Genomic DNA, 12,238 nt, shown 5'->3' on the forward strand with positions numbered 1-12,238 from the left:
TTCGCCAGTCGATTTTTTTTTTTTTTTTTTTTTTTTTTTTTCTTTCAGCAAACTGGTTGGTCAATGCTTCGCGTATTAATCTCTTCTAAACCCGCGTTCGTCCTGTTTTAACGCCTTTTGAACTCACTTTTCGACATTCTGACATTCTTTTCTCATCTTCTCATGTGTTGTCGCAACAATGCTGACCTTCAAATGCTAACTGTACAATTCAATGATTGAAAATTTGGAAGAGAAGAGCGAAGATAAAAAATTGCGAATTTCCGATAAAATTTTCGAGTTGATAGTTTCTACAATCTATTTATTTAGGAAATTTAATTGTTGTTGAAATTTGAATTGCTCCGCCCTTTTGTACTTTCGAAACATTTCCAATGAAACATTCGCTAAGGACGAGGACGTACAGTCGATCAAAGCGAGATTAAAATCGAAAATTCTGAGCCGAAAGAAATCCGAGATTTGTGTCGGACGTTTACCAGCTACCTGAATAACTTCGATCGTCAAAAAAAGAAAAAGAATGGTCTCCTTTCTCTCGAAGCGCTAAGAACATAAACGTCCAGCAAGTTCGATTTAACCAAATTTCTACTCTTGGAGAAATATACGACCGGACTTGCTTCTTTCTTTTTCTCTCTTTTTCCATTTCCTGCTTTTCAATTTACTGTCCCCTAACCGACTACTGGCTGTCGCGACGGAATGCTAAACTCCTGAAACTTCCTTTTGCTCCTTGAGCTAACAAGTGAGAGCAAAAACGATAAGCGACTGCCTGCTGAGATTTTACTTCTCGTAGATGTTTCGTCCACGAAAACGTGAATCGTGATCGTAATCCTTTAAAATTATTCCATTGTTACCGAATCGTTCGATACATTTTTTTTTCGTTCGTATATTTCCAATGGCGTAAAAGGTAAAAATGGCCCTGATCACGATGCGAGCCGTTCATTTCGAGAGCGGCAAGTATTTTGCAAGTCACTTTTTCAAAAAGAAAAATCGCGTTAGCAATTCTACACGATCTTTTCGTTTTTAAAACAATCTGCCAGTCAACATGTTTGCAAAAACTGCTGAGATTTCGTTAAGAGAAGTTTAGGTATGATAGACAGCGAACCTCAAATATTTCGAGTCAACGCTAACAACACACCAAATGACCGGTTTAAAAGTTTCGACTCGAAATTATGCACACTTTCCGGATCATATAACGAGAACCACCCAAACCCTCTCATAGCTACCATCGGAAAATATAACAATCATGACATTCCTTTAAAAATTAAAACAAGATTACCAAAACATGCACTAGATTAAGGAAACAAAACACACCCAACTCATTCTCACTGATCATGAAACGCAGGTTTTTTGAAAATTTTCTCCTGCAATACGAACAAACACAGAGAATGAACAACCAACCCGTTCAAGATACCATTGAATTAAAACCTAACTAACATTATTAAATGCAGGTACAAGGAAACCCCAGGGACTGCAAGTAGGAAATAACCAGCTAAAAATCATAAAAAAAAAAAAAAAATCTGCACACTTTCGTTTAAAAACAGGTGAGAGAATCGAATGTTTTTTTCTCGTTGTCTGAGAATTACTCTGCATTCCGCGTCGTTTTCCGTCATTAAATTAACAATCCGTCAGAAAAAGAAACTGACCGATTACAGTCGAATGACTGACGCGTTTAATAAATAAAAGCATTAAGCGATTTACGTCGACGTAGGTACCGTTTTACAGTTTCTTCGTTCGAAAGAACGATATTGCATTCGGCATTTTGCGAGGCAACCGTGAACCACCATAAAAAAAATATTATCGAAAGCGTTGAAATAGAAACGTTTACACGCGTTTGCGAGAACAACACGTCCGCGAGATCATAATCACTGCGTTGTACATCTTCGACGCTGTACGTCGTCAAGCCGCGAGACGAAAAAGTTCGCTTTCTGCTGCTTCGTGATCGAAACGTACAACTTTGTAAGCCTTGCACCGCGGAAAGCATGTGGGGAGAGCAAGTGCGCGGTTATAAATCTTAACAAGGTAGCTCTGCTCGGTTGAGATCGTTGCTTCAGCTCTTTTTTAGTTCACTTCTCCCCCGTCCTTTCAACAAACGATTATTCTCTCGATCCCCTTCTCCTCGATTTTTCTGACACGTTACATTTTCTTCGCGAAGCAGATCTTTTTTTTTTTTTTTTTTTCGTTGCTCTGGCGATGCATACATTCGTCCCTCCATTTAGTTGCAAATATTTCAAGCGACAACGAGTTTGCGCCAATTAAAAGGAAAAGATTTACTGTTTTCAATTGCGAGTGACACGTTTTAGGAATAAAATTTACTTTTGTTTCCTGAAGTGTTTTTATTATTATTCTCTTCGCGTACGCGAAGTAAATATGTATTTCTACACAGCTTGTACCGGCTCTTCTTTCCAACGTTTCGTTTTCATTTGCCTGCTGACAGATTTTCATTCGCGTAATACGAATTTAAGGGTGTGTTTCCTGCATAACATACATAATCGTTCGTATCTCAGAAAACGTGGCAACCAGGTTGGCATTGAAACTATCGTGTCGCGGAGAAAGTCGATGGACAGATTCGATACCGGGAATAGTGTGTCTTGTTAAATAATCGCAGTCTCATCCTCTGAATCATCGAGACGTAGCCTACCGCAAGTTTCGCGTCACAAGTTGAAACTGTATAATTATTATCATTTCGTTCGCGTGTCAGCGAAGTTGAATCACTGACGAGCGACGTGATTCTCAGCATTCATTAGTGAATTCATCAGCAAATTGATGATTAATATTAATGTCGTGGAATTAATATTTTGTCTTCTGAATAATTCTACGTGAGTGTGATACACAGATAACAAAACAGGAACAAATTACGAAACGAAAGCAATTTAAAAAATGATACTTGAAAGAGAAGATCATTTTATTGCTACGTAGAGAAGATTATTTTATTGCTACTGTTATTAGACTTGGCAACGTTTTTGCACTATCATTTAGGATGGAAATTTCATTTTCAAGGGAGTGAAAATTTTATCTTTGAAGAATTAAATTGCAACAATTTTCTATCTCGATCGTAAATGTGAGATTCAAAATGTCCAAAGCACGATATACGGTACTTTACGTTTATCAGTGACGATACTATACTTTTATCAGTGACGAGTCTTCACTTTTGTCACTTTGTAACTGTGTCTTCATTGTTCTCGAGCTAAGTGATGATAAGTAGTCGCAGAACCGGTGCAACTGCGATCATCTGTAAACTATTTCGATTTCATAATTATTGCCACGTTCGCGCGATCATTAAACCAGGCAATGATGTCATTGAAACGAATGGAACAAAAATCGAAACGATTCCTGAAAGAGAACCGTCGTGTCTATTTTCAGTTAGGAAATATGTCACTACCAATCGTATCGATCTGTTAACATTTTACATTTTACATTTATATATTTATTATACCATACTATCGTTTATATTTGTATTTTTACATTTTTCTTCAGGATCAACGATACACGAGTTTGTCATCTGACATACGTACATAATTAAATTTCCAAAATAAATATATTTTCAATCTTATTATAATTTTATAAAGATAAATTTAATTTTATCCGTACGTAAACATAAGGAAAAATTACGTTTATATATTTATTATACCATACTATCGTTTATATCTGTATTTTTATATTTTTATATCTTTCTTTTGGATCAACGATACACAAGTTTGTCTTCTGACATACGTACATACGTAATTAAATTTCCAAAATAAATTTAGTTTCAATCTTATTATAATTTTATAAAGATAAATTTAATTTTATAATAAGGAAAAATTACGTTTATGTATTTATTATACCCTACTATCGTTTATATCTGTATTTTTATATTTTTATATCTTTCTTTTGGATCAACGATACACGAGTTTGTCTTCTGACATACGTACATACGTAATTAAATTTCCAAAATAAATTTAGTTTCAATCTTATTATAATTTTATACAGATAAATTTAATTTTATCCACACGTAAGAAAAAAAAAAAAAAAAAAAGAAGAAAGAGAAATCTCCTCAGGATAATTGGAATTCTACGAGAAAATTCGCAATCCGCAATCAATCATCATTATTAATCTTTCGAACTTGGAAATCGATCACTATTGCGAATGAAACTGTTCACTGTATGATGCGAATATTTCTTCGCTCTCTGATTCACAGCCCCTTGAAAAAAGTCTATCAATCGGAGCGCATTGTCACCGATTACAGAGCAATCCGCTCGGCGGAAGTTGGCAAGAAATGGGAGGCAAGAAAAAAAAACGTGGCGAGAATTCAGCCGACGATTGCAAGAGATTGCGTTAGACCATCGACAGGTGGCGCAAGAAGGAAATTCCGTTTCCAGATCGTCCAGTACTTTGACGTCACAAGGACGAACGCACGTAAGAATCGATCGAAAATCGGTCGTCGTTCATACGAAATCTACATTTCCGTTTCTAAACGCGATTCAGTTTCGAACGTGAAAGCTCAACGCGCTTGAGTTACGAGCAGACGTAAAATACAAATCTTATAGATAGATAACCAATGGATTCTGATCGAAGTGGATTTTTTCCTGATTCCTCGACATCCGAGAAATACGCGGATCGCGTCGATTCTGCAGATTTGCTCGAAACACTTGGACTCGACACGGTGAAAGACGTCTGCTGACGTCTAGCCTGTTAGAAATCGCAAGGTGTTTCTCGCAAGGCCGCTCTTACGATTTAAAATGTATCGTACGTTTCATTGGGAAACAGACATAACACTGATATAAGTTAAATATTATAGTTTTTGCGATTATAGACGGCTGGTAAAAAGAAGAGGAGAGGAAAGAGCCGGGAATTTTTACAGAATTCCTCATTAAACGAGCGATTAATCTTCAGCTTAGCAGCTGAAATCGAGTTCCTTCCTTCGACCAAATTCCTCCGCTCATTGTCTCGCATTCGTTTTGCATAATTGATCGACCAGGTTCGGGGAGAAGTTGCCTTCGGGCGGAAGATTACCGGTCAGTCCTCCTCCGAAGGCAGTATTCGTCGTTTTCGTCCGGGCCGCGCGCACGTAAGACGGTAGCCTGCTCGAAACCAGAGATTGACATTAAGATTGGACGGTGATATTTATAATGAAACGGACCCTAGCCGCCTACCAGCGCGCGTTATGGTCATCGTTTCGCGTAAAATATTGCCGGGTATTATCGTGCCGATGAAATTTGATATTCCGCTCGACGTTGGTGTACGTCGCTGTTCGGAGTGGAAATTCCAAAGCAAATCATGGATCGAGGAACTCCCAAAAGTGGGATAAGCAGATATCATCATCTGTGACTATGATTAACTGATACATTTAGTTATGATCAACTAGAAACGCAATTTAAAGCTAAAATGCACGCATCCAATGATGTCTTGTCGTTCCATGGTGCCCCGCTGGGGAGTCAAAGAGTTTACTTATCAACTAATTATACCTATAGTTTCAGTTTAGATCGTAAAATAAAGAATGAACAGAAATTTTCTGAAGCTGAACTGTAGGTTGCGTAGTTCTTAGCTTGATATCGTTTCACAAACATTAAAGTTTATCGAACAACGATCGCGTTAACGATAAGTTCATCTCTCACATAATCATACAATACATGCAGTACATACAGTGAATACAATTCACAAAATCCCTACTAGCGTCAAAGACACGTTTGTTGAATTTTGAACGAAATAAGGAAAATTAAACTATTGTCACGCTGCAATATCGTGCCAGGCAAGGGATATAACGCGAAATATTACTGTCATTGCGCTAGAGTAGAGTTACTTTTGTTACTGTCGTTGCAAATCGTTCACATTTAATTCAATAATTTTCGATGTTGATGTAACATTATTCCACAGACGAATACAATGTTAATATTAACATATTTATTCTTCTTCTTCTTCTTCTATTTTTCTTTAATGTGATTAGCGACAACAGTGCCATTAGATATGTGTGTAGTAGTTTATGTTTTTGAGAGATTTTAATACTTTTTGTATGTCATTTTGAGAAGTTTTCAGGTTTATGTTTGCGTTGATTCCGTCTTTGGTGTGGCACTCTTCTAAGTTTGAATTCAATGGAATTTCAGTAGAATCATATTTGTCCGAAATTACAATGGCCACTCCTCCGCTGGCGTGGTTTTCGTTTACTCTGTTTTTGACGAAGGTATTGAAATGTTTTAGTGTAGGCTGGTGATTTGTAGTAGGACATTAATATGTAGGACATATTTATTATATTATACTTTTTATTTATTATTTTTATTTATTATCAAAACTTGCTCTATGAGCCATCAGAAATTACGAAATGCGCCACGGTTTTGGCTACCCTGCTCCACACTATCGAAGTATGAACTCCGATATCTCCGCGACGAGACAATTCCTTCTCTCCCCGATCACGGATCAAGTGATTTACATCTCGAGACGTGATTTTACAACTTCTCGCGAGTTCCTTTTCAGTAGAAATTCAACAAGCTCTTCAACGCAATTCATACGCTGGCGTGTATGATTCGAAGCCGCAACTCAGTGTCTTTTTAAAGAAATGTAGTCTTATTATATCGGCGAGAAACGCGTACCGACAGCGGTAGTCGACCGATCGGCGAAAAACGTACTTCATCGCGAATTATTTACGATTGTATCGCGACTGTCGGAGCCATTTACACGGCCGTCAATTATTCCCGCCGCGACAATAAATTATTCCAGCCGGTTATAACGCGACTCGACGTCATCCGTGCGTTTCATTTCGAGAAACTCGCCCTGCTGCCTGTCGTTTCGAATCGACCGGCAATTTCGAGATGGCAAGACGCACGATCTGACATAATTGCCGAGTGTCGTGTACCTTCGTTCAAAAGTGACGCTTTCGTATCTCTATACACGCGCTATATTTTCCTCGACTTTCAGAGGAAAACGATTTTACCGTTTCGCCAAGCGTTAATGGCAAATGCAAATTTTCTGGAATTTTCTTGACATTATTTTACGTTACCAGTACATTATACAAATTTTGTTTATACATGTATATATATATATATATATGTATAATTTTAAATTAATATAATTAAATAAATTATAATATAATATAAAAATATAATATAAATATATATTTATATAATATAATATAATATAAAATACAAATTTAATATTTATTATATATTTATTAATATATAATACAAATTTTGTTTATACATGTATATATATATATATGTATAATTTTAAAATAATATAATTAAATAAATTATAATATAATATGAAAATATAATATAAATATATATTTATATAATATAATATAATATAATATAAAAATATATTTCAGTAGTAATTAAAAATTAATAATATTATTAATAGTTTAAAGTAGTGAAAATGAATTTTTTAAAAATAAATAAGTAAAATTTATTTCGTACCTTTTGTATCAGAGTTAATTAATTTATTTTAATAATTTCAATTATCTCGAAAGTAAATGATCTATATATATATATATTACGAATATCGATATTTTCTTGCGTTGAGTATTTCATTATGAATTTCGATACACTGATTTCAAGCTGCCAGGAGATATTATCATTGACGGTATAATAAATAGCAAATGTATTTATTCACATTTATTATTAGGCTGTCGATTGTCACGTCAATCTCTGTAATCTCGACAGACATAAACTTATATATAAAACTTAAACTTTCAAGGTCTTTACATTATATCGGAACGTATCTCAGCACCTACACGATGCAATAGAAATAAAAAAAATACATAGTTGTAAACTTTGGAAAAAAAATATTTTCACCAGTTATTGTATACGCCTTCCGATGTCGTTCGTGTGTGTTAGGCGAGAAATATAATTTTTAGAAAGATATTTAGGTGGCCACAGCTTAAATGAACCACCCTGTACGTTACAACGAGTAACGAGGAAGCTGCTCGTCAAATAAAGGAGCAAACGAAATAACCAAAGACAGATTCATATTATTCCTGGCAGCCGATGATAACGGAAACTACTCCCTCTACCACTCTTAAACGAAAGGGAAAGAAACGCGAAGAAAAAGAAACAAACTACCGGCTAAATGAACTCGATGTGATAGATCGCCAGCAGCAACTGACGTACGAGGAGGCATCCTTTCCACTCGATTCATCACGCCTCCCGGCAATTTTTACACGTCGTGCCGTGACAGCGATCTTAATAAATACAAAAGGACATAAATCGCGTGACTTCGGTCCCGGGGCGACACGATTTCGTTCGAGGAAGGAACTCCTTCCCTCCTGGTCGAGTGGTCCGGATCACAACCGCCGTCACGGTGGTGCCGTTTCTTTCTCTTTCGCTCATGCGAGCGTGACGGACAGATCGATAAATACCGACACGTCGAACCGGTTAATAAACGCAGTTCACACGGAATTCCGGCAGCGGGAATTAATTACGACGTTACTTCGATGGTTACTTGTCGGCGGTCAATCATGGTCGATCGTGAATATCGGCGAACCGCTGCCTCTTTTGTCGAGTTTCGAGAGATTATTACTGGCGCGGCTTGGAACACTGGGTGTCTCGATAATCACGGTGCACAAGCTGTGATTTTACGTGGAAAAGAAAACGAAATCGAAAATACGGCGTAACAATTTTTGCCATCTCCAGCAAGATGTAATCTCAAGGATCTCAGGACGAGTCACAAAAATACAAAACGCGACAAAGAAGATACGTTAACGTGTGATTTGTGCAAAGTTCAATTGACAAACATATTATTGTCCACGGAAAATAGACTGAACATAAGTCTCTGACTGTGAACCTAAAAGACAAAGGATTAATACACTTTCTAAGGCAGTCTAACCTTTATGATAAATTGCAAGATTTAGCTCCAAGTAGCGCAAGTGATTGACGCGGCTATAAATAATGAACATTAAAGAAAAAAATTTTGTTTTCGACAAGATTGAAAAAGTTTAGAAACAAACAGAATGTGACAAACTTTTCTGCTTTGAAATATTTGAAATTGATTAAATTGAAGAATAATTTTTTTAAATTTTAGTTTAAATTATTATTCAAATGGATTGGTTATTACAATAGTTTATATAATTTTTAATAATTTTTAATATTTTAAATATTTACTTTCATAATATTTTTATAATATTTTATTTTACAATAGTTTATATAATTTTTAATAATTTTCAGAATTATTATTGCAAATTTAAATTTAATATATTTAAAAAATTATTGTATATCATTAAACTTAATTTTGATATTTTAATTTTTATATATATATAATTCTTTTTTCAATAAATTTAATATTATTTTATTTTACATTTGAATCTAGTTTGTTAGTAATTAAAAGAATGAGGATCTTTGGAATATTTGTAGATCCCAGAATTTTATCATCAGCATGACCTATATGAAATATACAAGCACAAAAATGAAGAAGGGTAACGATCAAGTCTCTAGCAACGCTTCGCTTGAAGAGAAATCACATCATCCCGAAGAAACGAAGGAAAAAGAAGAAAAGAAATGTCGACGAGGAGAGAAGAGATCTCGCCTCGGACACGCGGAATTATAATTGAAATATCACTCCGGATGAAGAAAAAAAAAAAAGATTCGGGACCCGTGGCGAACATTCGTCCTCAGGTGCGATACATTTCCGCTGATACGACGGCCGGCCGCAATTTCGATGTCGCGTCGTGCTCTATCTGTTCGCCATATCGTTCACCAATTATACGGATAAATTATTCACGACGATCGAGCAAGTCGCGTTTCACGCGTTTCTATGAATAATTCAGACGAGCCAAGGTCTCTCGGCCGAGCTTCTTATTTCACGCGTGCGTGGACTGACAACATAACCTACAAATAGTCGCGTCCTTTCTTTCCAACCCTTTCGCGACTCTCTCTAGAGTCTACGTATTTGTTTTTTTTTTTTTGTTTTTCGCTATAATAGTTTGCGATTTTTAAATTACGGAGGATACGAGGAAACTTTGGAGAGTCTCTTTGCAAAGGGTTTGCAGCTGCTTTCAATTGGGCATTAAATTCTTTTTGAGAGATGAAATTATTATACTATTTCGTTAGAGAAATAATATGTTAACTTTGTTAAATGTTGTCTGATTGATAATTGCTAAACATTTAGAACTAAAATATACGAAGGTGGAAGGAGATGGCGGTGATTTAGCCACATTGAATTCTATCTTTGTGATATTTTATCTGAAGCAAATTTTTTAAATTTTACTTTACTAGGGAACTTGTCGGTGCCGATTTTTGAAATGTTAATTTTTCGAAAAGAAATGACAACTATCTGAACTTGAATGTCGTAACTTTCGTTGTTAATAAACAAAGAAGACTCAAAATTTCACTTCGTCGAAGTACTAGATAAAAACCTCTGAGAACATCACCGCCGATTTTCATCAAAATTGGTTCGATAGTCTTTCAGTTATTTTCGAAATTGATTTTGAGAAATTTTTATTCCGAGAAAAATGCTTTTCAGTTATTCGTTAACTCAGCAAGAAATCTCTTAGTTATTGGTCAATAATTTAAAATATTCTGGGAACTATTTCAGACGAATCTGAAAAATTTCCAGAGTATTCCGTAGTATACCAGAAAAAAACTGCGATTTCTTCGACTTTAGATAATAGGGCTACCCACGAGTAATGTCGTTTTATACTGTACAAAATAATTTTATTTCATTTAAATTACTTTTCTTACATTATCGTCGCTGGATGGCAATGTTTATTAAATTTGTAGAGAAACGAAATTACTTGTGGGCACTTGCAATACATAATATGTATCAAGGAATATATTCTTAATGTATATTAAGGGGAGAATAAGCTGGACTAAGAACAGAAATAACTCGGGGCCTCATCGAAATTTTCGTCCAGCGTGAAATCATGGACTCTTGCCTCTCGGACCCAACGTCCAGGGGGGATTTACTCGAAAGGGGCAGGCCAGCCAAGCAGAAAAATGGTCCCGTGCTCCGAAAGCATTATGCAAATCGAGCACGAGCAACCGTGCTCGTCGTGTTCCGGCGCTGCGCGACTTTGAAAAATCGTGCACGATTCTTGTGCGTCGGAAATTCGAGCCCTCGTAAGCACCAGGTTGACCTTCGAAAAAATGCGCTCTTCCCGACCGTGAACGATCTACCGAACACACATCGTCCCGCGAAAAGTGGATCGCCGATCTCTCCGTTGATCGCGTGCCTCGGACGTCACGTGGAGTTGACGTGTTAATTTTTCAGAACGCAACGTCCTGAGGAACGCTACAAGAATCATCTGCGACCTTGCCCTCGAATCTTTTTGCTTTGCTCGGTGATGCAATCTACGTACACTCCCTTGCGGGGCAAAAAGACAGCAAAAAATTATTAAATTTTAAGACTCTAAAAATTATTAAATTTCTTCTCGTTAAACGAACGATATCGAAATCGTTCTTGTGCGCATTCTGCTTTTATCAACGTGTATAGCAAGTAACATAAATTAAACTTCTCGTGATACACTTTAATACACTTTGTGTTGTTAGAAGGAAAATGGAAATTTTTATTTTATTCGTTCGTTAATTTTCTAAATAATATATAGTGTTATGTATATATTATATAATTATAAAAAAAATTTTATTATAAATATAACATATAATCATAAAAAAATTTTTTATTATAAATATAGTATATAGTTATATAACATTCATTATTTTTCTAAATAATGTTATATATATATATATATAATATATAATTATTAAAAAAATTTTGTTATAAATATAATATATAATTATATAACATTCGTTATTTTTCTAAATAATATATAGTGTTATATATATAAAATATATAATTATAAAAAAATTTTTTATTATAAATATAATATATAATTATATAACATTCGTTATTTTTCTAAATAATATAGTGTACCCAAAAAATATTTGGCTAGGAGAAAAAAAAAGACGAGTAAATATGATAAATGGTCTAAGCCAAGAATTTAAGAGAATGAGTTTATCAGTTATTTCGCGTCACATTTTAAAATAAAATAATCTGATGTTATTTCTAAACTGAACCGTCAAATCGAGTTGATAGATTTGATTAAAATTTTTTTTTATAATAAAATTCGTTGTTTTTTTTTTTTTTTATCAATGCAAGTCAGTTTCAAAGACATTCAGTTAACTTTTGGAGATGGTCCGAGTCATTTCAAGCTTCAAAAATATTCATATTCCCTTACATAAGTTACACGCAAAATTTCATAATAAATTCTTATCTTACAAGATCAAATATTTCCTCGAAATTTATTTTGCTTCGTGGTGTAAAAATATTTTTTTAATTTCAATTCAAA

Source organism: Frieseomelitta varia, unplaced genomic scaffold, assembly GCF_011392965.1.
Source record: "Frieseomelitta varia isolate USP_RPSP 00005682 unplaced genomic scaffold, Fvar_1.2 scaffold_441, whole genome shotgun sequence".
Lineage (NCBI taxonomy): Eukaryota > Metazoa > Arthropoda > Insecta > Hymenoptera > Apidae > Frieseomelitta > Frieseomelitta varia.